Source organism: Canis lupus (assembly GCF_048164855.1).
Source record: "Canis lupus baileyi chromosome 15 unlocalized genomic scaffold, mCanLup2.hap1 SUPER_15_unloc_1, whole genome shotgun sequence".
NCBI classification, from domain to species: Eukaryota; Metazoa; Chordata; class Mammalia; order Carnivora; family Canidae; genus Canis; species Canis lupus.
The window spans coordinates 391,405-416,988 of record NW_027326420.1 but is presented as its reverse complement, the minus strand read 5'-3'; the positions used below and the strand labels follow the sequence as shown (position 1 = coordinate 416,988).

Sequence of the window (25,584 nt, the reverse complement as noted above, 5' to 3'; positions counted from 1 at the left end):
AATGTTACATAAGTTTTAGATGTGCAACATAGTGATTTGACAAGTTTATACATTATGCTCTGCTTACCACAGGTGTAGCTACCATCTGTCAGCGTACAATGCTATTTTAATATATATAAAGCCCAGTAGTAGTGATGGTGTTGGTGGAACTGTTTATAGCTCTTTTATATCTCAATGGATTCAAATTTAAAACAATTTAATAATTATGTAGTATTCACTTACATTAATTTTCTTCTTTTGGCCTGCCATTATTTTCTACAGAGGCAGTGGGTGTGACCAGCCAGCAACCAGTGTTTTGTCCTTTTCATAAGAAGGAACAGCTAAAGCTTTACTGTGAAACATGTGACAAACTGGCATGCCGGGACTGCCAGTTATTAGAGCATAAAGAGCATAGGTACTGACATCTTTAATTATAGACCCACATGTATAATAAGCTATATGAGGAATAGAGGACTGCTGGAACCCCAGCCAAATGGCAGTCAACAAATAAAGTTTTTTTGGCCAGCAGTATGTTGGCTTGTTCCAGGATGTTTCAACTTGGGCACTGTTGATACTTGTTGGCTGGGGGTTGCTTCAGGTTCATTGTATGGTGCTTAGGTTCATTTTTGACCTATATTCACTGGATTCCAGTGACATCATCCCAGTTGTGACAACCGAAAATGTCTCCAGATGTTGCCAAATGCCCTGCAGAACAAAATCACCCTGAATTGAGAACCACTGGCCTGCACACTATTTGAAAATAAATGGAATTTGTTGCCAGTGTTGTAAAGTGAGGAGATTTTACCTTCAGAAAAAAAATTTGGGTCTTTGGGTTTTTGAGAAAATGGAACTTGTTAGCCCCATATTCCTGTCAGCATTGAGTGGAATTCACTTCAGTGTTCTGTAGAATGAGGCACGGGTTTCCCAATTCATCATAATTCCTGCAGAAGCTTATTTTTAAATCTGACCTCCCACAGGCATTTGAGTCAGCAGCCACTGATTTATTTAAATAGTAAGATTCTGATTAATATAAACAAAATAGATTAAAATGGTCTAGGCTCAGAAGCTGATGATTGGTTACCAGAGAGGTGGGTGAGGGGATGGGTTAAATAGATGATAGGTTTGCATTTGGTGTGATGAGCACTGGGTGTTGTATATAAGTGTTGAATCACTAAATTAGGGATCCCTGGGTGGCGCAGCGGTTTGGCGCCTGCCTTTGGCCCGGGGCGCGATCCTGGAGACCCGGGATCGAATCCCACGTCGGGCTCCCGGTGCATGGAGCCTGCTTCTCCCTCTGCCTGTGTCTCTGCCTCTCTCTCTGTAACTATCATAAATAAATTAAAAAAAAATTGAATCACTAAATTATACAACTAAAACTGATACACCATATATTAACTAACTGGAATTTAAATAAAGACTAAAAAAGGAAAGAAAAAGGGAAGAAATGATCTAAGGTCCCAGTAATGGCAGACTAGACAATTTGTACCAAACCATACCAGTGAGGATAACAAGAATACCTGGACAAAATACAGAAGTCATTGATAAAAAATCTAGAGCTTAGTAGTAAAGAATTACGAGGCCAGATTGGAGTGGGGAGAGAAAATAATAGCTTTTTTCCCTCTTTGATGCATTTACCAGGACTTCTGATAGGCCACAGGGCTGAGAATGAGAAGATAGGGATTACAGGGATTGAAGGTTCCTCTTCCTTGCCTTGATTTGGAATTCTGAAAGTCTACACTGTTTAAGTAAAGATGAATTTGGTACTAAATAGTTCATGACTGGGACTGAAGCCTCAACATCAAATTCTTCAGGACCCAAAGATGAAGTAAATTGAAATCATACTGGTACCCCAAGATGTACCTGGTAGAATTAAATATAAATCCTTCCTGAAGAGAAAAAACATCATCCTCTGTCTCAGATTTATTCAGTAATGAACTTTGCAAAATGGTCCAACACATAATTAGAAGTAATCAAGTATTCTAGGAGATTCGACAACATGAACAAAACCTGGCAGATACAATAAATAATATAAAAAGACCCTTAGGGCTACCTCTTTTTATATTGAAGAGACAAAATGGAAAATTTGGGTGGAGAAATGAAAACTATAAAAAAGAATGAGATGGAAAGTCCAGAACTGAAAATTGCCATAACTGAAATTAACTCATTAGTGGCTGTAACAGATTTGACGTAGCTGGAAAAGAGAATTAATGAACTAGAAGGAAAGTAAGAAAATACCCAGAATGAAGCACGGTAAACAAAAAGATAGAAAGTGGAAGTAATACAGGGTGTAACTGGGGCCAAGAAGGAGAAGAGAGGGAATGGGAAGGAAGCAACATTTAAAGACAGAACAGGGACCCCTGGGTGGCGCAGCGGTTTGGCGCCTGCCTTTGGCCCAGGGCGCGATCCTGGAGACCCGGGATCGAATCCCACATCGGGCTCCCGGTGCGTGGAGACTGCTTCTCCCTCTGCCTGTGTCTCTGCCTCTCTCTCTCTCTCTGTAACTATCATAAATAAATAAATAAATAAATAAATAAATAAATAAATAAATAAATAAATAAATAAATAAAAATAAAGACAGAACATAATGGCTTAGAATGTGGTAATATTGAAGAAAGATGTCTAGCCCATATTTAGGAAGCCATAAAACTCCAGCAGGATAAAAAAAGAAATATTTTTAAAATACAGAAAGAAAATAATTATAAAAGTAAAATTCTATACTCTGAACATTTTTTTAAAATGAAGATTAATGAAAGACATTTCGATAAAATAAACTGGGATAATATATTCCCAGTAACCCTCACTAAAGTATACCTAGGCAAAAGAGAAATGGTAGTTAATGAATGGTGGAATGAAGAGCAATTAAAATGGTAAGTATGAGTAAATCTAAATAAATGTTGACTTAGGAAACAAAAATGTCTTACAGTGTTTTTTGTATATTACACAATAGATGTTTTGGGAGAATATGGAGTTTGTGTTGTAAGACTCATGGATAGTTGTAGAAGATGATAAAAAAAGTACAAATTAGTATTAGATAGTAAGTGTAGATCTGTATTTTATAATGCCTAGAGTAATTACTAAAAGAATAGTAGAAGTGTCTAGGATTATCAGAGTTAACAGGGAGGGGAAGTGGAATCATTAGGCAGTCTAAAAACAGGCCAAAAAAGAAAAACAAAGAACAGATGGGATTTAATAAGGACTTGCTAAGTTGGTAAATCTGTAAATATATTTGTAATTATAACTGGAAATGGGTAAAATGTTCCAAATTAAAAGATTTTTGGCTTCGATAAGAAAGAGAATAGAAAATCTGCCATTTGCTTTTTATAAGAGGAGCACCTAAAACCTAAGTATGTAGAAAGAACAATGGAAAAAGATACACCACATAACACTAATCAGAGGCAAGCTGTTATATCAAAGTGCCTTGAGATAAAGAGGGACACTTTATCCAATAGAGGGGTCTCTTCATTTAAAAGATAGAGCAGTTCTAAATATGTATGCCCATAGCCTTAAAATATATAACAAAAAGTAACAGAACTTAGAATGGACCAATCCATAGAGTGGGAAATGTTGACATTTTCAATAATTGACAAAACAAGCAGATTTAAAAATCAGGATATCCCGCCAAGATTCAAATAACCTAAAGACTATGTGGACATTAAGGAACACTGCACCCAATAATAATGTGCATTCTTTTCAAACATGAAAAAAAATTAATTGACCTTATGTTAGGGCAGTCTTAAATTTCAGAGGGTTAAAATGCTATTAAGTCTTGGTGTAAACTCAATGCAGTTAAATCTAGAAGATAATAGGTGGAGAAAATTCTCCATACACTTGAAAATGAAGACCTGAAATTCATATGAAAGCTATATGCAGCAAAGCATGATCCTATACTGCAGCCTGGACTAGAAGGGGAAAATGATTTAGAGGACATGACTGAAACAAATGGTATAACTGGTATATGGTGTGTAGAGAAGGTGAGAGAATGATCTCCGTGTCCATTTTCTTAATCGTTACAATATGGTTGCATAACAATGCCCTCTGTTTAGAAAATGCATACTGATTATTATTACAGTGTTAAAGAGCTATGATGAGTCTATTTAAAAAACTAAGCTGTGTAAAGATATACCTCTCTGTACCATGGCAGATTTAACTTCAAAGTTATTTCAAAATAAGCAGTTAGAAATAAATGTAAATAAAGCATTGAAGAAGAAATCCCAGTGGATATTAGAAGATACTTTTATCTGAATATTAGAAATAATATCCTAAATATATTGTAAAGGAAGATCTATAGATCATGAAATGAATATATTAGACAGCAAGAATAAAAAAAGTCAATGTATCAAACCTTTATCTCAAATTAGAAAAATCAGTGAATAAACCTCAAGTGGGGAAAAGGACACCATGAGCATATGCAGACATTAATGAAGCAGATAATGTCAAAAATCAAATCATTCAAAAGATTGGTAAATTGACAAATCCCTTTATGAGTGACTGAGAGCTGACCCACCCGACCAATGCCAGGAGCTAAAAGGAGGAGCATCAGTACATCCTCTAACAGCATTTAAAATTATGAAAAGAATATCTGTCAATTGATTTGAAAATTTTTACTTGAAAGAGAATAATTCTTAGAAAATACAACTTACTGAAACTAGCATAAGGTAAGCTAGAAAGCCAGAATAGTCCTTTAATGTAAATTCATGATCTGTAAATTCCTCACAAAGAAAACTACAGACCCAGATGACTCAATGGATGAATCAACAACATAGGGGAGGTAAAAATAACACCTTAAATTAATGCAGCCTTGTCCAGAGAATGATGAAAGAATGTATTCTCTCCAACTTGTTTTATGAGGAATAAAAAAATGACTAGTCTCGTCCATGAAATGAATGAACATTCTAAGAAATAAAATAGGAAACCAAATCCAGTAGTATTTTGATTTTTGGACAATATAATTGCAACCTAGTTGGCTTTGTTTTAGGTATACTGAGTTCATCTAACATTTAAAAATCATTCCTGTAATTCATCATATTAAAAGAATAAAGGAAAAATTACATGACCATTTCAATAGAGACAGAAGCAACATTCTGTAAAAAATATATATCTATGTATATATACATGTACGTGTGGTAGAAGATCTTATCTTAGCAAACTAGGAATTAAATAAATTTCCTAAACCTGATAAGGTTATCTGTAAAGAGACCTAGAAAACATCATAACAGAATATTGAAAGTCTTTATTTTTTTTAAAGATTTTATTTATTTATTCATGAGAGACAGAGAGAGGCAGAGACACAGGCAGAGGGAGAAGCAGGCTCCAGGGACGTGGGACTCCAGGATCATACCCTGGGTCAAAGGCGGCGCTAAACTGTTGAGCCACCTGGGCTGCCCAGAATATTCAAAGTCTTTAGATGGAGTTTAGGAACAAGATAAGAGTGACAATTCTGACCATTTCATTTAATGTTACACTGTACCACAGTCCCGAAGAGTGCATTATATACAAAGGAAATCCAACAGAATCATTAACTGTGTTCCCCCCCCTTTTTTTTTTCTAATGCTGGCATCCCTATTTAGTGATTTAAGTGACCTTGCACTTTTAAACCACATTATGTAAATTACTGTAATGCATTTTATGAAAAATTAATAAAACTGGTTATCTTCTACATTACTATTTCCCTGGAGCTACTCTTGAGTTCTCTACATGGTTTGTCAGGGGTTATCACGTTCACTTCCAAGTTAACTTTTTTAAAGTGCTATATTTTATGTTGCTTAAAGCTTACTGCATTTAAGGCATAATAACATCAAGAGGTTGTTTTGTTTTTTTGTTTTTTGTTTTTTGTTTTTTTTTTAGTCTTCCCATTTTTTTCCCAAAGGCATATATTTGTGACCTCTATGATGCCACAACTACCTGATGTTTAAAAGTGATCTTTACCTATGATGGCGGCGGGGAGAGAGAGACACAGACACAGGGAAGGAGAGTCAGAGAGACAGGGATGGAGAGACAGACGGTGAGGCAGAGACTGAAAGACAGGGAAACAGGTAGGGAGACGACGAGAGACTGGGAGGGAGAGACCGAGACACAGAGAGGGAGACACAGAGACCAGGAGGGTGAGATCTAGACAGCGTGGGAGAGACAGAGAGGGAGGGAGACCGAGAGACAGGGAGGGAGAGACAGAGAGACAGGGAGGGACAGACCCAGAGACAGGGAGGGAGAGACCCAGAGACAAAGGGCTGCGCGGGGGAGGAGTGGTGGGACCTGTTCGCGGAGGGGCTGGTTGTGTGGCCTCCTACGGGTCAGGTCTCCTTCGGGCGGCTCAGAGAGGGTGCGGGGCCCCTCCACCGGGGCTCAGGGAGGGTGCCGAGCCCATCCGCGTACGCTCAGAGGGGTTTGGATGCAGGCACCGTCCAGCGTCAGGGCACGGCCTTGGGGCGGTGGCTTGAGGGCCTGAGTGGCTGGGCCCCAGGAGAGCCCCCAAGGCCCTTGGCTCTTCGTCCTCCCCCCTCCTCCTCTCCCCCCTCTGCCCCTGCCCCCCTTCCCCCCTTCCCCCATTCCCAAGCTCCCCAGGCTCTCCAGGAGCACTCCCGCCCCCCCCCACCCCCCTTGGTCCCTATCAGGTGAGTATGGCGATTTCTGAAACTTTTGAATTTTGAAAGCATTCCCCTTTCTCCACATCCTCTCCAACATTTATTGTGTCCTGTCTGGTTCTTGTTCCCCATTCTCACCGGTGTGAGGTGGTATCTCATTGTGCTTTTGCTCTGTATTTCCCTGCTGGCTGGCGATGCAGAGCATCGTCTCGTGTGCTTGTTGCCACGTCTCTGTCTTCCTGTGTGACGTTTCTATTCATGTCTTTTGCCCATTTCAGGGTGGCACTCTTGGTTTCTTTGCTGATGAGTTGAATAAGTTCTTTAGAGACCTTGGATAACTGGCCCTGTATCGGACGGGTCATTTGCACATATCTTCTTCCATTCTGGAAGTTTGTCTTTTAGTTTTGTTGAGTGTTTCTTTTGCTGTGCAGAAGATTCTCATATTGATAAAGTCCCAGTGAATCATTTTGGCTCTGTTTCCCTGGCCTTCATGGATGTATCTTGCAAGAAGTTGCTGTGGCCCAGTTCAAGGAGGGTGTTGTTGCCTGTGTTCTCCCCTAGGAGTTTGATGGAATCTTGTCTCCCATTTAGATCTTCCATCCATTTTGAGTTTCTCTTTGTGTCCGGAGGTGTGAGAGAACGGTCCAGTTTCACTCCTCTGCGTGTGGCTGTCCAACGTGTCCAGCAGCCTTTAGTGAAGAGACTGTCTTTTTTCCAGCGGATGGTCTTTCCTGCTTGGTCGAATGTACGGTCTTGACTGTAGAGTTGAGGGTCCACTTCTGGATTTGTCTCTTCTGTCCCATTGATCTGTGTGTCTGTTTTTGTGCCAGTACCACACTGTCTTGATAAGCACAGCTTTGTAGCACGACCTGAAGTCCAGCATTGTGATGCCACCAGCTGTGGTTTTCTTTTCTCATACTGCCCTGGGCATTCAGGGACTTTTCTGATGATTCCACACGAATCTTCTGATGATTTGTTCCAGCTCTCTGAAGAGAGCCCGTGGTATTTCTGATGATAGGGATCGCGTTCCATGTGTAAATTGCCCTGGGTCACGTGGACATTTTCCCAATATATATGAATTGTTCCAATCCAGGAGCATGGAATGGTTTTCCATCTCTTTGTGTCTTCCTCAATTTCTTTCAGACGTGTTCCGTGGTTTTTCGGGTAGAGATCCTTTATCTCTCTGGTTAGGTGTATTCCTAGGTATCTCATGCTTTTGGGTACAATTGTCACTGGGACCGATTCCTTCATTTCTCTTTCTTCAGTCTCATCCTTGGCGTATAGAGAGGCCAGTGATTTCTGGGCATTGATTGGGTATCCTGCCACGCTGCCAAATTTGTTGTATGAGTTCTAGCAATCTTGGGGTGGAGTCTTTTGGGTTTTCCAGGTACGGTATCAGTCATCGGCAAAGAGGGAGAGGTTGACTACTTCTTTGCCGATTTGAATGCCTTTTATTTCTTTCTGTTGCTTGATTGCTGAGGCCATGACGTCTAGTAGTATGTTGAGTAGACTTGGTGAGAGTGGACATCCCTGTCTCTCATTCCCGATCTTCGGGGAAAGGTTCCCAGTGTTTCTGCATTGAGGATGATTATTTGTCGTGGGCCTTCCTTTCCATCGATGGCTTTGGAGATGCTGGGAACGTTCCCTCTATCGCTGTACTCTGAAGCATTTGGATCAGGAGTGGATGCCGTATTTGTCAAATGCTTTCTCTGCATCTATCGAGAGGATCATCTGGTTCTTGTTTTTTCTCTTGCAGATCTGATCAGTCACACAGAGTGTTTGTCGAGTGTTGAACCAGCCTTGCGTCCCGGGGATAAATGCCACCTGGTCACAGTGAGTAACTTCTCAATGTACCGTTGGATGCTATTCACTCGTATCTTGTTGAGAACATTTGCATCCGTCTTCATCGGGGATATCGGTCTATAACTCTCCTTTTTGGTGGGGTGGGGTCTTTGCTTCTGGACTTCAGGTGATGCTGGCCTTTTAGAACGAGTTTGGAAGTATTCCATCTCCAGAAGCTTCAGGTGGCCTCACTGTAGTCTCTGTGGCGGGCTCTTGTTTTGGTTCAGGAGGTAGCTCAGTGGCCAGAGTCGTTCACTCCACTGAGGCAGGTGGCTGCTCTGGCATTTGCGGGAACCCGATAGCATGCCCCTGGGTGTGCTCTTCTTCCAGGGTGGCCTTGGATACAGGTAGCTCTTGCAAGTCGGAACAGTGAGTCAGAGGTGTTACCACCACGTGCATTGGTTTGGTCTCAGCAGCTGGCTTCTCGGCTCCCTCCATGACCAGCTCGATCACCTCTGGCTCTGAAGCTTTAGCAGGCCCCGAGGTAGGAGCTGGGGTCGGTTGTTGAGGTGGTTCTGGATATTGCACAGGGGAAGACACTAGTTGTTCCCCTGAGCTGGGTGGCTGCTCCGGCATGTGGCGGACCCTGATAGCATGCGCCGGGACATGATGTACCACAAGGGTGGCCAAGATTGCAGGTGGGTCCTCCTTGTCGGGAGACTGAATCAGTGGCGTGACCACCTCGTGCATTGGCTTGGTCTCAGCAGCTGGCATCTGCGCTCTGGCCAAGCACTCAGCACCGACAGCCCTGCCCAGCTCGATCACCTCAGGCCCAGAAGCTTCATCAGGCCCCACCTTCGGAGCTGGGGTGGGCTGCTGCCATGGTTCATGATGTTGCTCAGGGGCCGAAGCTGGTTGCTGCACTGAGGCAGGTGACTCCTTTGGCATGGCATGCCGGGGACGTTGATAGTGGGTGCCCGGGGGAGCTCTTCTTGCAGGGTGGCCAAGTGTGCAGGTGGCTCCACCAGGTTGGGACAGTGAATCAGACATGTGACTGCCATGTAAATTGGCTTGGCCTCCGCAGCTGGCATCTCGGCTCGGGCCAAGGACTCAGCACCAAATGCCATGCCCGGCTCGAACTGCTCAGGCCCATAAGCTTCAGCTCGCCCCAGTGTAGTAGCTCTGGCGGGCTCTTGATTTCATGTAGGATGTTGCTCAGTGCCCGAAGTCGGTTGCTCCACTGAGGCAGGTGGCTGCTCCGTCATGTGGGGGATCCCGATAGCATGCCCCTTGGCGTGCTCTTCCTCCAGGGTGGCCGTGGGTACAGGTACTTTTTCACATTTGAAATACCTTATTGCCTATTTGCTTATGTTAAAAAAATAACTGTGTCCAAAACTTAAAGATTCTTATTTACTGATGCATTTAAATCTTTCTCATAATGATGTATGGCATTTAATGTAGTAGGGAAATTGTTCATATCGGTGCCTCCGGCAGCTTTTCCTTCTGTACTTGTGGTGTTCCTGTTTATATCATTTGGATATCTTTTGAAAAACAATGACATTCTTAGAACCCTGAAGATTTACCTGGTGTTTTTTTTTTTTTTTTTTTTTTTTTTTTTTTTTTTTAGTGTCATACATTTCCATTTATTGGACCTAATGAATACATTAGTTAAATGTTTGCTTATTTTACATAAAGGGCCTGTTTCTTTTTTTTGAATTTTTAATTTATTTTTTTAATTAATTAATTAATTAATTAATTAATTAATTTATTTATTTATTTATTTATGATAGTCACCAAGAGAGAGGGAGAGAGGCAGAGACAGAGGCAGAGGGAGAAGCAGGCTCCATGCAGACAGCCCGACCTGGGACTCGATCCAGGGTCTGCAGGGTCACGCCCTGGGCTGCAGGTGGCGCTAAACCGCTGAGCCACCGGGGCTGCCCTCGCTACCTCTTATATGGTGCTACTCACTGCAGAAATGACAGAATGAGCATGGGACTACTCTGTAGGCACAGTGAACATTTCCCAAAGTCTTCAAAGTGCACAGTCCCTTCAGGGTAGTAGACTAGCTGTGTTGTGTTACCTTGGGCCTGTATGTGTCAGTCGGCGGTAAATGACCGAGATCATGTGGTTTTCATCAATATTAACACTTACTGGGGCACCGTTTCTAAAAGGTCAGGAATGACGGAGCGAAACATTTTCCCGAGAATGCTTTATAAGACGCCTTGAAAACATGAAGCAATTTAACCCACTTGATAGATAGTCCGTGGCTGCTGAGGTAAGGCTGCATGTCCAGAGCGCAGGGCATTGGCAGGAATACGGAGCAGCGGGGCCACAGTGTGCGCAAGCCCCTTTCGGGGCTGGGGGGCTGGGGTGCCGGGGGCCGGGGGGCCGGGGCCGGCTGAGGATGCGGCTCGGCCTGCGTCGCACACCTTCCATCGTGGTCCTCCTTTCTCTTTTGTGGAGAACACTTCTTTGCACACTCGAGTTATTCGTCAATCATCACACATGTGTAGACTGGTCTAGCGATTTTCTGGTAGGAGCTTGTTTTCATATTTAGGCCCTCGGTTTTTATTGAGTCACCATCAGCAGTGATTCGAAAAAATCCTCTCCGTATTTGCAGGGTTGGAGATTTGTTTGAAACCTGACCATCCAATAAGTCGTTCTCTGCATGCCGTGTGACAAATGTGTAGCGTTACCAGCAAAGATCATATTAATTCCTTTAATTAACATGTGACTCGAGAAGTCTCAGATTAATCAGCACATGACTCGTGGTTATTCGTACCCTTGTGGGAGTTTTTTTGCCACCAAATGCAAATACCAGGCTAAAAATACTGCTTTGTTTGTACATGGAGCGACTATTCATCGCAATAGTCCTGTACATCTAAGAGAACAGAAAGTAATTAAAATGTTGATCACTATAGTAAATCTCCGCAACGGCTGCTTGTTTGTATTTCATATGTGCTCACGTTTCTGAGAAGTTAGCTCTTGCACAACCACCTACCATGATTATCTGATATCCTCCAGAAGGTTAGCTGGGTGGTTTCCTATGTTACTTAGGAAAAACTTTCTTTTCGCAATCGACAATGTCAGCATCAATTTAAAGTGTAACACTAAGCACGTGCTTGCTCTCTGAATATCGCCCTCCAGCCACCCTGCCGAGGATCTGGCCGTGACACTTTGAGGAGATCATCGATCCTCACTGTTCATGGCACTTTGCCTGCACACCCGGGCTGCCTGGGCACCTCTGGATCCAGCTGCCGTTGTTTCTGTGACCCAAGGTGCGCTGACCGTAGCAATTTACATTATGTGTGCAAATTAAAAGTTACCTTGCAACAGCAGTTTACTTTAAAAAATGACCTCGTTTTCCCCCATGTTAAAGTTCTGTTATGTTATAGGAGTTGCATTTTTGTATGATGCAAGGATCTTTTTGTAGGACATAGTCACCCGCCATGATGAGGATAGGTTTCTTTTTTCTTTTCATTTGGGCTTAGGTCGGAATCTCCATAAGGAAAATTATCTTATCTTTCATCATCTTGTGCTCTATCAGAATATATATATGTGCTATTTGATTGCATGTTTTCAATTTAATTACATTTTTTTTACCAGATTTAAGTCTAAAATAATTGAACTTGTCATATATTGCTGAAAATCTTTCTTCTTTCTGCTCCTAAATTCTCCACTTGAACTGTCACAGTGGTCTGATTTATCCTGTCCTGTTTATAGTTGTAGTGATAGAGAGAAATACCTACTTACCATTTTCAATGCAAATTGTTTTAGTTGCAGACTGCAACATGAGCATACTGTTAAATCTAGCATTATCCGAGTTTTGGATACCATTAGTATCTTTTCTTTTCCTCACAACTTTTTATGTCTGCGATGAGGGAAGGAAAATAGAAAACTTCCAATCATTAACATTTTATGATCCGTTAGGGTAGAGACCTGACTTGGGCTGTTCAACCAAAGTTTTGCTGTTCGGGTTTGAACAGTGTTAACTGGGAAACGGCCACCCCATTAAAGAGTGTTCCCCCCAGTATTGGTAGAGACAAAGTAAAGTCAGATACACGCTGTATCTGTCATTTTTGTTGCAACTTACTATTGTTCTTCAGTTTCTGATTGTTCATTATTTTAAGGCACATGTGAGCCTTGTGCAAGTACATTGAAGTGTCGTGCTCTTTTGGTGAGAAAATCTTTTGTATTTATCAGAGAGCACATGGATACATACGGTATATAAGATTTTTCTGTTTCTGACGCACTTTTTTTTCTTCCCCTAGAGATGTAGAGCTTTGGGGATCATGAACAGTTTTCATCCTGATTTGTAATGATCTGTTTGTCCGTAGATAGGAAAATGTTATGAAATAATACTAAATATTCCTAAGTAAGATTATACCTTGTAGAGATCAAAGCCCAACATGCATGCAGTTAGATTTTGGTCATCTTCCGGAGCAGTGAGTATGCGTGGTGTACGGTGGCCATAAGCACATGTATTCCGTGTCGGCTGTCTCTTACCTCGGTCTACTTATGTTTTCAGTAGCATGGCTAATGTTCATTATAAAATCTTGATCTTATCCGTGAAAGTCTGTAGTAAATGTAAACTTTCAAGTGTTTGACAGCGGCACGATCCGCCAGGCTGGAAAGCTCATTTGACTAATAGGTCGTTGGCCTACTCTTAATTCAGCCTTTTGTCCATCCAGCTGCGTGACCTTGTGTGCATTCCTTTAAATCTCTGTCTCTCGTCTGTGCACGTGTGGGATTCCGGGGGAGCTGGAGCTGGGGTCGCAGCCCCCGAGTTCCCTGTGTTCCACAGCAGCTGTACTTGCTTGAACAAACCTCCTTGACTCTCCGAGCCTGGTTTCGTGCTCTGAACCCCTGATGTGATCAGATGCAGACTGTCGTGAGGATCAATTGAGGCAATAAATGGAAAGCCCTGTGAGGGGCTTGTGGCGAGGAAAGCTCTGTGTAGGCTTATTAATCTCTAGTACCTGACTTTGAACAACACCATTACTTCCTGATGAAGTACTTCATCAGTACTTCCTAATGGCCGACCTGATGCAGCGTCGGCCAAGTTATTTAACCTCTTAAGCTCCATTCACTCAACTACAAATATGGAGAATTCCTCTTTCTTCCAGAATTCTCATAAGGAGTGAACTACATGAGGTTAAGTACGTAACATATCACAGCAGAGTGACATCAGGTCTTCCTGTCCTGTCACTGGGTATCACCTCTGCCTCGTGCATTTTCATCTAGTGAAAGCTTCCTGAGGCCCAGCCTCATTTTAAGTTCTGGGGGAGAGTGATGAGCAAGACAAGGACTCTGTATTTCTGGAGCTGACTTCCTTGTGGGGTCTCAGGAAATAGAGGAGTGAGCCAATCAGTAATTTCAGAAAGCAGTGGGTAGTGTGGAGGAATGATGTTGGGTGACAGGCAAGGAAGTGACGAGGGGTAGGGGGAGTCATGGCAGAGCTTAGCGGTTGCAGATAGATCTTTTGCAGAAGGCAGCCCCAGAGCGTTTTGTAAAGACTTTTCTTTGAGATAGTCGTAGACTCCCATGCAGTTGTAAGAAATGACACAAAATATTACCATGCAGAGTACCGTAATACACACATAACCAAACTAAAAGTCCGAGCATTCTTTGTGAGGCATTGAGAGTCGAATCTTGAATGATGAGAGGGATTATGTCAAAGAGCATTCCAGGTGGAGGGAATAGAGAGGTGCCGATTCTGAAGTGGGAAGATGTTGGGGTGTTGGCTTCACTGAGCAGGGCCAGTGTGGCTGTGACCCTTGCATGAGGGAACGAGGGCTTTTTGAAAGGTTGAGCATCCAAGCCACTGTGTCCTGCAGGGCCTTGACGGTGGTGGTGCGAGACTTGTGTTCTTTGTGCAAGCAATCACACTGGTTGTGCTTCAGCAGAGTGCTCAAGATCTCCCTCCATAATTTGTCAAAACTATCACCCCCTCCCCATTTTTAAAGTGGACCTCAAACATTTTCGTCTCAAGTATCAACAATACAGGATGGAGTTTCTAGTGTATGGGAAAAGTTGACCTTATAAAAGTATTTTATATCTCAGTATTGAATATGTATCCAATAGGACGTTACTACCATGATAGTTTGATGCTCACTATCATCCCTTTGAACTTTACCTGACTGAGCTCTCCCTTTTCACTGTCAGAACAATTATATTTGCTTTTCTTCTTGAACTCCTGTCTCTTTCATTTCCTCCATAGATTTTATTTTATGGTTTTTATAATGGGAAGATGTTTTAATAAGTATCCTGTCATTTGTGTGTATGTGTGTACATATAGAGACCCGTGTATATACACATGGAAGTAAGGTTTCTAAAGTTTTAGTGTCTTTGGCTACAGTATTCTAAGTGTGAAAATCGGTCAGAAAGAATTGTTATCATAAATAGTACTGATGCACAATTGATATAAACTGCAGAATTAATAGTATGATTGGTAATTTTTAAACATGAAATATAATGCCATTGGGATGCCTCTCTTAGCAAGATGGAGAGAGAGTTTATAAAATTTCAGTTCATGTACCCATGAATGAATACTATGACCAGGGTGATGTAAAGTCTGGTGGAAATTAATAGTAAACATAAGTGATATGCTGTGGGGCTTCGAAATGAAGTTTGAATGATTATTAGGTATGTTGTTTGTATATTATATATGTTTATAGTATGTCATTACAGTAGGATGAATTACACTGTTTTCGAAGTCCATGTAATGTTAACAAGGGCATGCTAGGAATGAATAAGCAGGAAGGTGCTTACCTTCCTGATGAGGGGGTAGATGTGTGTAAAAACTTGATACTGTTCCTCTAAGTTTGCATAAATGTTTACGTAACGATATATCTTATGTTATATAATATTAAATATATATGTATATATATTTTTTTACTGATATATATATATATCAGTTCTGAGAAATGATTCTTTGACTTAAAATTGGTCTACTGGAAATTCATGTAGCATCTTTCACCTCTTCCTCCTTGAAATGTCACAGAAAATACGTAACTGAGACAGACCGAGGCATGTGTGAGTGGGCGGGCTCTGGCTCCTGACTCAGCACTGTGACTTTGTAGATAGTGTGTGTGAATTATTTCCCGGGATTCTTTTCTTCTTTTCTTTTTTTTTTTTTTAAGCCAAACCTGAGGTAATTCCATGCTTAGAGACAGTATAGGTCTTTGCCGTGAGCTTTCTGCCTTGGTGAGTTGAGTTTCCGCTGTCTGCAGCCTTTCTTTCCTGTTCTCTTTGTGCGTGGCTCCCAGTCAGCTTGACGCCCTTCCCTGATGATCCTTCGGGATTGAGGAGGCAGGATCTCTCAGCAGGAACCGCCACCACTCTCACCATCCCATCGTCACTGTCCCTGAATTTAGGACAGATGAATTTAGGCCAGGTGGCGTGTGTCTGCTGTCATGCTCCTCTTTTTATGGAAATGAACGCAAAGAAGGAAAGACTGGATGTTCTGTCCCAGGCTCAGTGACGCCTTGACTTTAGAAAGGCTTTGCGGTTAACAGGGATTCTGTGGTGTTCCAGTGCCTTTTACCACTCACTCTGGAGCACAGTACAGGAGGAGCAAGGAGGAGGCCTTCGTTCTGGTAAGTGACAGAAAAGCGGCGGTGGGGTAGGATGTGATGAGGGCGAAATGGCATCGGGTGCTACCTCAGGAGCTTTCGTCAGCTTTCGGGGACAGGAAGGACTAGCTGAGCCAGGGATCAGGAATCGACAGCTGTAAACCATCTGGACCTAACTGCTGTCTTTCAAAATTCTTCACGTGCCCTAGGAGTGTGTGGAGGTCATGGTCTGAGTCGGAAGGTGGTGGCAGATGGACATGTAAGCGCACACGTGTTTTCATTCTGCCTCTTGAATGTGGGAGTTGGTGTCTTTCTGCAGTTTGGGATCCTTGGCTGTTCTCTCTCTGGACGTTGCTTCTGTCTCTGTCCCTCTTTTCCTGGGACCTCAAGTAAAGTATCATGGGCCTTTTGCTGTGGACCGTGTGTCTTCTGTTCTTTTCATTGCTTCTTCTGCCTACTCTCCAGTTTTGGTATTGTCTGTGTGCTCTGTCTCAGAACCCACGAATCTTGTCCTTTCCTATGCCATCCGAGTTTTCTGTTAAGCCATCAATGAATGTTTGATGAAAGATAGTTTATTTTATCAATCTAGAATATCCATGTGATTTCTTCATATGCATTACACTCTCCTCATTCAGTTCTCCATCTGTTGCATCCACTTCTGTCCATCTTGTTACCTGTTTTTCTTACCAAGATGATCTTACTTACTTCACAGTCTTTGCTTATTTTTATTCTGAATTATTGGTTGCATTTTCCTTCCCGTGTACGTTTCTGGTAACTCTTTGGATGTGTGCCTAACACGGTGAATGAAAGAAAATCGAGGGCCAGATGGTTTATTTGGTTGGTCGATAGTCCCTTCTTCTCTTTGGTGCATCGAGCTGGCCTTCGGTGCCCCTGTAATTTGTCCCTGTTTTTCCCCTGTGGACACTCTGTGTTTTGATTGAGACCCACTAGTCAGAAGCGGGCTCTTTGTCCTCAGCACTGGAAGGCCTCACAAGCACTACGCTAGTCCTTTCAGGGATTTGGAGCGTCATACTTCGTCTTCTGCCCCATGCAGCTCAGTCGTCTGGCAGCACCCCGGTGGGTGGGTCTGTGTTTGTGGGAGACCCGTTCTCGCTAGCAGAGGCTCATCCCGTAGGTACTGTGAGGCCACGGTAACCTTCGCTCGGTCCCGTCCCCTTCACCTCCCACCTTGCCAAAGCACAGGTCCTGTGGGAACGTCAGCCTTGCATCTGGGCCTCCTTGAGTTTCCAGTGTGTCACTGTATGGTGGTGGTGTCCTCTTATCCCAGTGGAGCTGATGTCCTGAGCTGGAATCGGCAAGTGGCCTGGGGACAAAATGGTGCCCCAGCATCAGCCTCCCCAGTGAAGGGCTCTCTGTCCTCTGCACGGATCCTTTACCTAGCTCTGGTCATCTGACAGCTTCCTGACTATCGCCAGGAGCACGTCTGTGCGTAACCAGCCTTTTCTGGTTGTTGGGATGGAGGCTTCAGCTTGCACCATGTATGTATGTATGTATCTTCTCAGGAAGCAGAAGTCACTGATTTAATAAAAAGCTTAGAAATTGTGATGTGTTAATACCTTAAAGATGGTGGTGAGCAAGTTCTTGGTAACTGATGGTGCACATAGCGAGTGCCCCATTACTGCTTTTTAAATTGGATGCAGAGTTCTTTGTTCACTGTACACAAGAATGTGTGATTTTTTTTCATTCTTTTTTTTAGATTGTATTCAAATTCAAGTTAGTTAACATATAGTGTAGTATGAGATTCAGGGGTAGAATGGAGTGATTGATCGGTTGCATATAACACGTAGTGCTCATCACTTCACATGCCCTCCTTAATGCCCATCCCCCAGGTACCCCATCCACCACCCACCTCCCCTCCAGTGACTCTCACTCTGTTTCCTACGATTAAGAGTCTCTTATAGTTTGCCTCCCGCTCTGTTTTTATCTCATTGTATTTTTCCTTCTCTTCCCCATGCCCATCAGTTTCGTTTCTTAAATTCCACATATGAGTGACCCAGAGGGCTGACACACCCAGCCAGAGAAGCAGGGCGCCCGGGGCGCAGGGCAGCCCTGAGCCAGCAGGTTTCCCGGGACTTTACAGCAGCTGCTGTGGGAGGCTGAGGTGGGGGGCGCGTGGAGGCAGGAGGCGGGGCCGAGTCCTGGCACCTTCCCCACCAGAGGCCGTCTCCCTACATGCAACAGCGGGCTGCCCCCAAACCCTACACGCAACATGTTCGCCAGATGCCCAACCACCTGGGGGTTGAAATGGCAGGGGTCCGGAGCACCCTGGGTGAAGGAGGACCCAAGAGCTGTGTGGGGCCCCGCCTGGCCCCTCTCACACAGCCCTGTGGCTGCTTATGCAGCAGAGCTCCTCTTCACTGGGGACCCTACGGCCTGGGGTCTCCTGTCCCGGGCCCCCCAGACCACTGGACAGCTGACAGGTGGCCCCCGGGGCTCCTACGCCTTTGAGCTCGAGCACGAGCTCCTGTTGGCAGCCCCTCCGTGGCACCTGCCAACCCAGACCCTCTGCGGGCCAGGCACATGGTGGAGGGCTCCTAGGCCCCTGCTGCAGGCTGCCAGGAGACCCCACCCAGGCCACGCGATGGCCCCGACCTGGGCAGTTTCCCAACCACCTACCTTGCAGGAGAGCCTGCCCCAGACCGCCAGCCGCCCCACCGCTATACCCACACCAGGACCCCTCCTCGGAGAGAAGAACCTGGGCTGTTGGGGATCGGTCGGCAAAAGACGCCAGGGGCCTACCCCCTGACCTGCAGAGTGTCTGCCGGTACCAAGCCTGTGCCACATGGATGGCAGAGGCAGGGAGGCCCCACTGGAGCAGCATGGGGGGGGGGAGGTCCAACACCAGCTTCAGGGTCATGCCTTCCTCTGTCGCCCTCACACCATGTTTGCATCAAAACGTCCCCGAGTGCATCCGGCTCTGGCTAAACAGCGTGGGAAGCAGCATGACGGATAAGGCGGGAGGCCCGGCCTGGTTTCGTCCTCCATGCTAGCCAGACGGGAGACCACCCAGCCGGGACAGCCCCGCCAGGCTGCTGTACCTGCCGACCTGGTAGGGTGACACTCACCACGTGCCTCCCAGCGTGGGCTCCAGTGTCCATGGGCCTGGTCCCCTCAGGGCAAGGGGAACACACAAGGCCATACCCAGGTCCGGGCTCAGCGGCAGAGGGCAGGCCAGGGCAGCTGTCGGGCTGCACACAAGCCGACCTCTGGAGGCCATCGAGCCCTCAAGAATCACATCCAGGAAAGGAACTAGGCGGGGGGAAGGGGAGGTGTGCGGGGGGTGGGGGTGATGGGGTGCCGGGCACTGATGGGGGCACTTGATGGGGTGAGCACTGGGTCTTATTCTATACGTTGGCAAATTGAACACCGATAAAAAGTCAATTACAAAGGAAAAAAAAAGGAACTGACACGTTTCCTAACTGATGGGAATGCTAAATCCCAGTTAGATATTAGCAAAAATTAAAGATATAACATTTTTCCATTGATGTTCCATGAAAATAAAAAAAGGAATCACACCCAGGGAGAGCACCAGGGGCTTGAGCAGACGGCTGAGCGGGGAGCAGAGCCTGAAATGACGGTGTTACCCCCCCTCACCCACCGAGGCTGGGACAGGTGCCAGCGGGAGGCCCACGGGAGCGCCGCCTGCCTGTGGGGCAGACCCGGGTGGCTGTGGGTCTGTCCTCAGGTGGGCAGTCCTGGGCTCACTCCTCTCCACGCCGCAACTGCCGCCTCCCAGACATTCCTTTCTACGTAGAACATGGATACTGTTTTCCCTCCCACACGTTTTGGGGCAAACTGTTGAAAGATGGGGCCTCTCCTCCCTGGCAGATAATCTCTGGTCCTGGGCACTTGTGCGCTAATGCCACCACGCATCCTCCATTGACTCGAGAAGCGTCGCCAGAGCCTGCCCAGAAGCACGGTCCCCGGGACTGGAGTGCGGCCGACGTGCTGTGCCCGGGAGGGTGCAGGCAGATGGGTGAGCCCAGCACCGCAGGGCGAGACTCGCTCCACGGGGTGCCGGTGGGGGGGGCGGTGTCCTCTGGCTGAAGCTTCGGGATCCTGTGCTCACTTCAGCTTTTCAGAACCTGCTGGAGACCCATGTCAGCTCTGCAACGAAAATCCTTTTTTCTTGAAAGCTCATCAGATTTCTGAAAACCACAGGTTAGAGCAGGCACAGTTCAGAAGACACTGAGGAACCCCTACGGTGGCATCTGCTTTGTCCGTGAGCCAGGGACCTCGTGGCTGGAGTTCCGGAAACGCACACACGCAGAGAAGAGTCTCGGAAGCAAGTGACACACATGGACGCCGAAGTGCTTAAATACAGATTTATTGCAAACCGACACTGGAGAGGGTCTTCGCGGGCGGGCACCCTGGTCTCCGCGGACCTCGGCTGACTGAGCCCAGTGGCCAATCTGCGGCGGCCGGTCTGGAGAGACAAAACACGCAGGCTGCACCGGCTCCAGGGCCCAGGCCGGCAGCAATGGGCAGAGGACACCCACGAGGACGGCCCGCCATCGGCCGCATGGCCCCGTGCCCCAGCCCGCCACTCTGACCCTGGTGAGCCGCTGCCACGGCAGGCGGGGTGGGCCGAAACGCAACACTGGAAACGACGTCAGATAGAGAAGACGACGGACCATGGAGTCCATGGCTCCCCAGTCTCCCGAGTAGCTGGCGTACGGTGCACGTCCCACGTCGTCACACCAGAGACCCCGACGAGACCATCGAGGCCGGTTCTCATGCACGTGCGTGCCATAATTACCCTGGGACATGGGACAGGTGTGCAAATCCTGGGGACACTGAGGATGGGCCACAGCAGCTCCAGCAACAGGCTGCGGCCCAACTATGGGGGCAGAGCTCTGCGCCCCCTTGGCGACGCTCCTCCCAGCCATCTGGTGTCTGCAGCTCCTTCGAAGGCACGAGAGCCACCCGATGCTTCCCAGGGGCTGCTTCGGACATACTCAGGGATCCCCACACGTTTCTGGCCACCGGGAGCCACAAACCTGCCCCCACACGACGGACGAGTCAGCTCCCGCCTACTCAAGCCGTTTGAAGGGGGCCGTTTCTGGAGGAACCATCGCCTAGAAAGGAGTCCTCCGCAGCCCCCAGGACAGCCCCAGAGGGAAGGTCCCAGGAAACCTGCCAGCTGACAGCCCCACAGAGCAGCGGGCACGCGGCCTGCGGGCCTGGGGTAGCTCAGGCCCCACGGGCAGAGCAGAGGCAGGAGCAAAGACCGCGGCTGTGTCCTCCGAGGGCACCCGGTCGGCTCCCCGAAAGGACCAGGCCCCACAGAGGATGTGGGAGGACAGTTCCTGCTGCGTCTGTGGCCTACTCGGGAAGGTGTCCCCACATCCGGCAGCGCCGACCAAGAGCCCCAGTCTGGTCTCCCCGACGGGGCTGAGCAGCCGGCGGACGCACACACACCAAGAGAGCGCAAGCAGGAGTGTGCAAGAGAGATGAAGGCGAGGGCCCCCCGCGCCCCCCTCGGCAGCAGCCGGCCCATTACCCGCTCCGCGGGCCCAGCACGAGGAAAGGAAGCAGAGCCCACGCAGCAGCAGCAGGAGGAGAGCGGGTGGCCGGCGTCTCGCTCGCCCCACGCTGCTCCCGACAGGGTGGAGACGCAGGGCCGGGCGCCGCGGGTTCACCCTTCTTTTTAAAACGATTTTTTTTATTGGAGTTCGGTTTGCCGTCATGTAGCATGACTCCCAGTGCTCATCCCACCAAGTGCCCCCCTCAGTTCCAATCACCCAGTCACCCCAACCCCCCACCCACTTCCCCTTCCACTACCCCTTGTTCTTTTCCCAGAGTCACGTGTCTCTCATGTTTTGTCACCCTCACCGATATTTTCACTCATTTTCCCTCCTTTCCCTTTATTCCCTGTCACTAATTTTTATATTCCCCAAAAGAATGAGACCATATAATGTTTGACCTTCTCACATTGACTTATTTCACTCAATGTAATACCCTCCAGGTCCCTCCTCGTCGAAGCAAATAGGGGGTATTTGTCATTTCTCTTGGCTGAGGAATACTCCATTACATAGGTAGAACACATCTTTATGCATTCGTCTGTCGATGGGCACCGAGGCTCCTTCCACAGTGTGGCTATTGTGGACATTGCCGCTAGAAACATCGGGGTGCAGGGGTCCCGGCATTTCACTGCATCCGTATCTTTGGGGTAAATCCCCAGCAGTGGGATTGCTGGCTCGCCCGCAGCTCTATTTTGAACTCTTTGAGGACGCTCCACACAGTTTTCCAGAGTGGCTGCCCCAGTTCACATTCCCACCAACAGTGCAGGAGGGTCCCCCTTTCTCCACATCGTCTCCAACATTTGTTGTTTCCTGTCTTCTTAACGTTCACCATTGTCACTGGTGTGAGGTGCTATCTCATTGTGGTTTTGCGTTGTGTTTCCCTGATGGCCAGTGATGCGGAGCATTGTCTCATGTGCTTGGTGGCCACGTCTGTGTCTTCCTCTGTGACATTTCTGTTCATGTCTTTTGCCCATTTCATGATTGGATTGTTGGTTTCTTTGCTGTAGAGTTGAATGAGTTCTCTAGAGATCTTGGACACTGGCCCTTTATCTGACGGGTCATTTACAAATATCTTCTCCCATTCTGTGGGTTGTCTTTTAGTTTTGTTGAGCGTTTCTTTTGCTGTCCGGAATTCCTCATCTTGATGAAGTCCCAGTGATTCATTTTTGCTTTTGTTTCTCTGCCTTCACGGATGTATCTTGCAAGAAGTTGCTGTGGCCAAGTTCAAGAAGGGTGTTGCCTGTGTTCTCCTCTAGGATTTTGATGGCTTCTTGTCTCACATTTAGATCTTTCATCCATTTTGAGTTTCTCTTTGTGTGCGGTGGTGTGAGAGAATGGTCCAGTTTCATTCCTCTGCGTGTGGCTGTCCAATGTTCCCAGCAGCCTTTAGTGAAGAGACTGTCTTTGTTCCAGTGGATGGTGTTTCTTGCTTTCTCGAATATTAGTTGACCATAGAGTTGAGGGTCCACTTCTGGATTCTCTGTTCTGTTCCGTTGATCTGTGTGTCTGTTTTTGTGCCAGTACCACACTGTCTTGATGAGCACAGCTTTGTGGCACAACTTGACATCCAACATTGTGATGCTCCGGCTCTGGTTTTCTTTTTTCATATTCCCCTGCTACTTGGGGTCTTTTCTGATTCCACACTAATCTTCAGATGATTTGTTCCAACTCTCTGAAGAAAGTCCATGGTATTTCGATAGGGATTGCCTTCCATGTGTAAATTGCCCTGGGTCACGTGGACGTTTTCCCAATACATGAATTCTTCCAATCCAGGAGCACAGAATAGTTTTCCATCTCTCTGTGTCTTCCTCAGTTTCTTTCAGACGTGTTCTGTAGTTTTTCGGGTCGGGATCCTTTACCTCTCTGGTTAGGTGTATTCCTAGGTATCTCATGCTTTTGGGTGCAGTTGTCAATGGGACCGACTCCTTCATTTCTCTTTCTTCAGTCTCATTGTTAGTGTATCGAAATGCCACTGATTTCTGGGCATTGATTTGGTATCCTGCCATGCCGCCGAATTTCCCGTATGAGTTCTAGCAATCTTGGGGTGGAGTCTTTTGGTTTTCTAGGTACAGTATCATGTCATCTGCGAAGAGGGAGAGTTTGACCTCTTCTTTGCCAATTTGAATGCCTTTTATTTCTTTTTGCTGCCTGATTGCTGAAGCTAGGACTTGTAGTAGTATGTTGAGTAGCCGTGGTGGGAGTGTACGTCCCTGTCGTGTTCCTGATCTTCGGGGAGAGACTCCCAGTGTTTCCCCATCGGGAATGATATTTGCTATGGGCTTTCCGTAGATGGGTTTGAAGGTGCTGTGGAATGTTCCGTCTATCACTACAGTCTCAAGAGTTTTGATCAGGAATGGATGCTGTATCTTGTCAAATGCTTTCTCTGCATCTATTGAGAGGATCATCTGGTTCTTGTTTTTTCTCTTGTTGATGTGATCCATCCCATGGACTGCTTTACGAGTGTTGAACCAGCCTTGCATCCAGAGGATCAATCCCACTTGGTCATGGCGAGTAATCTTCTTTATGTACTGTTGGGTCCTGTTGGCTCGTATCTTGTTGAGAATGTTTGCATCCGTGTTCATCGGGGATATCGGTCTATAATTCTCCTTTTTGGTGGGGTCTTTGTCTGGTTTTGGAATTAAGGTGATGCTGGCCTCATAGAACGAGCTTGGAAGTATGAATGGACCTAAAGTACCACGATGTATTATTTAAAAGCATCAGAGTCAATTTTGCATAAAGTTAACTTATCCTTTATTACAAATAAAATTCATGAAGAAATTATGAAAAACACAAAATACAGAAACAGCACAACGAAAGGGGAGGGGAGGCTTCAATTGTGCTGCAGCCATCACGAACTGCTGCTCGGGGGCCGAGCCATGTGGCCCCACTGAGGCAGGTGGCAGCTCTGGCCCTTCGATGAACTCGAGAGCCAGCGCCGGGACCTGCTCCTCCTTCTGGGGTGGCCAAGAAGCAGGTGGCTCCTCCAGGTCGGGCCAGTGAATCTGAGGTATGACCACCAGGTACCTTGGCTTGACCTCAGCAGCCGTCATCTCGTCCCAGGCCTAGCTCTCAGCACCAGCAGCCGGGACCGGCTCGATCACCTCAGGCCCAGGAGCTTCAGCAGGCCCCACAGTCGGCCTCGGGCAGGCTCTTGCCGCGGTGGTTCCGGGTGTTGCTCGGGGTCCGAAGCCGTTTGCTCCCCTGAGTGAGGCGGCTGCTCCGGCCCATCGATGACCTCGATAACCGGTGGTGGGGCCCGTTCGGCCTCCAGCGCTCCCAAGGGTGCAGGTGGTTCTTCCGGGTCAGGACAGGGATGGAGAGGTCTGACCATCACGTGTCTTACCTTGTAAGCGGCAGCTGGCATCAGGGCTCGGGCCGAACCCTCAGCTTCAGCAGCCGGGACCAGCTCCATCCCCTGAGACCCTGAAGGTGCAGCAGGCCCCACAGTCGGCCTCGGGCGGGCTCTTGCCGCGGTGGTTCCGGGTGTTGCTCGGGGTCCGAAGCCGGTTGCTCCCCTGAGTGAGGCGGCTGCTCCGGCCCATTGATGACCTCGATAGCCGGTGGTGGGGCCCGTTCGGCCTCCAGCGCTCCCAAGGGTGCAGGTGGTTCTTCCGGGTCAGCACAGGGATGGAGAGGTCTGACCATCACGTGTCTTACCTTGTAAACGGCAGCTGGCATCAGGGCTTGGGCCGATCCCTCAGCTGCATCGGCCAGGACCAGCTCCATCCCCTGAGACCCTGAAGGTGGAGCAGGCCCCTCCGTCGAAGCTCGGGCGCGCTCTTGGGGTGGTTCACGGTGTTGCGGTCCGAAGACACAGTATCATCTCCAAGAAGACAAAGTATTATCACCAGGATGGACTTTCCACGTTCCTCTCAAATCAAGGACCCTCTTCCCACCGCTCAACGTGTGTGAGTGCAAGAGCCCTGGGAGGTCTCCCCAGACTGCAGCCCGTGGGGATGGGGTGTGAGCCTACCCAGTGCTCCTGGCCCAGCAGCACGGAGGCTTGATCTGTGTGGCCCACCCTGTCCCCACTCGGCCACCCCAGTCCTCCTCACCTCCACCCTGAAACTCCGCTTGATGGAGGTTTCTTAAATATTCAGAGTAACTGTTGACTCGACGGTCCAG

The 25,584-nt window shown here is 47.0% G+C and overlaps 1 protein-coding gene across 1 annotated transcript in view; it reads left to right on the top strand.

Annotated features, from left to right (window-relative positions):
• Window positions 1–25,584, top strand: part of LOC140629485 (adenylate cyclase type 1-like) — a 347,929-nt gene that overhangs the window by 297,110 nt on the left and 25,235 nt on the right. Inside the window, 1 exon segment of the mRNA XM_072818990.1 lies at window positions 8,314–8,390. The gene's annotated coding sequence lies outside the window, so the exon portion shown is untranslated.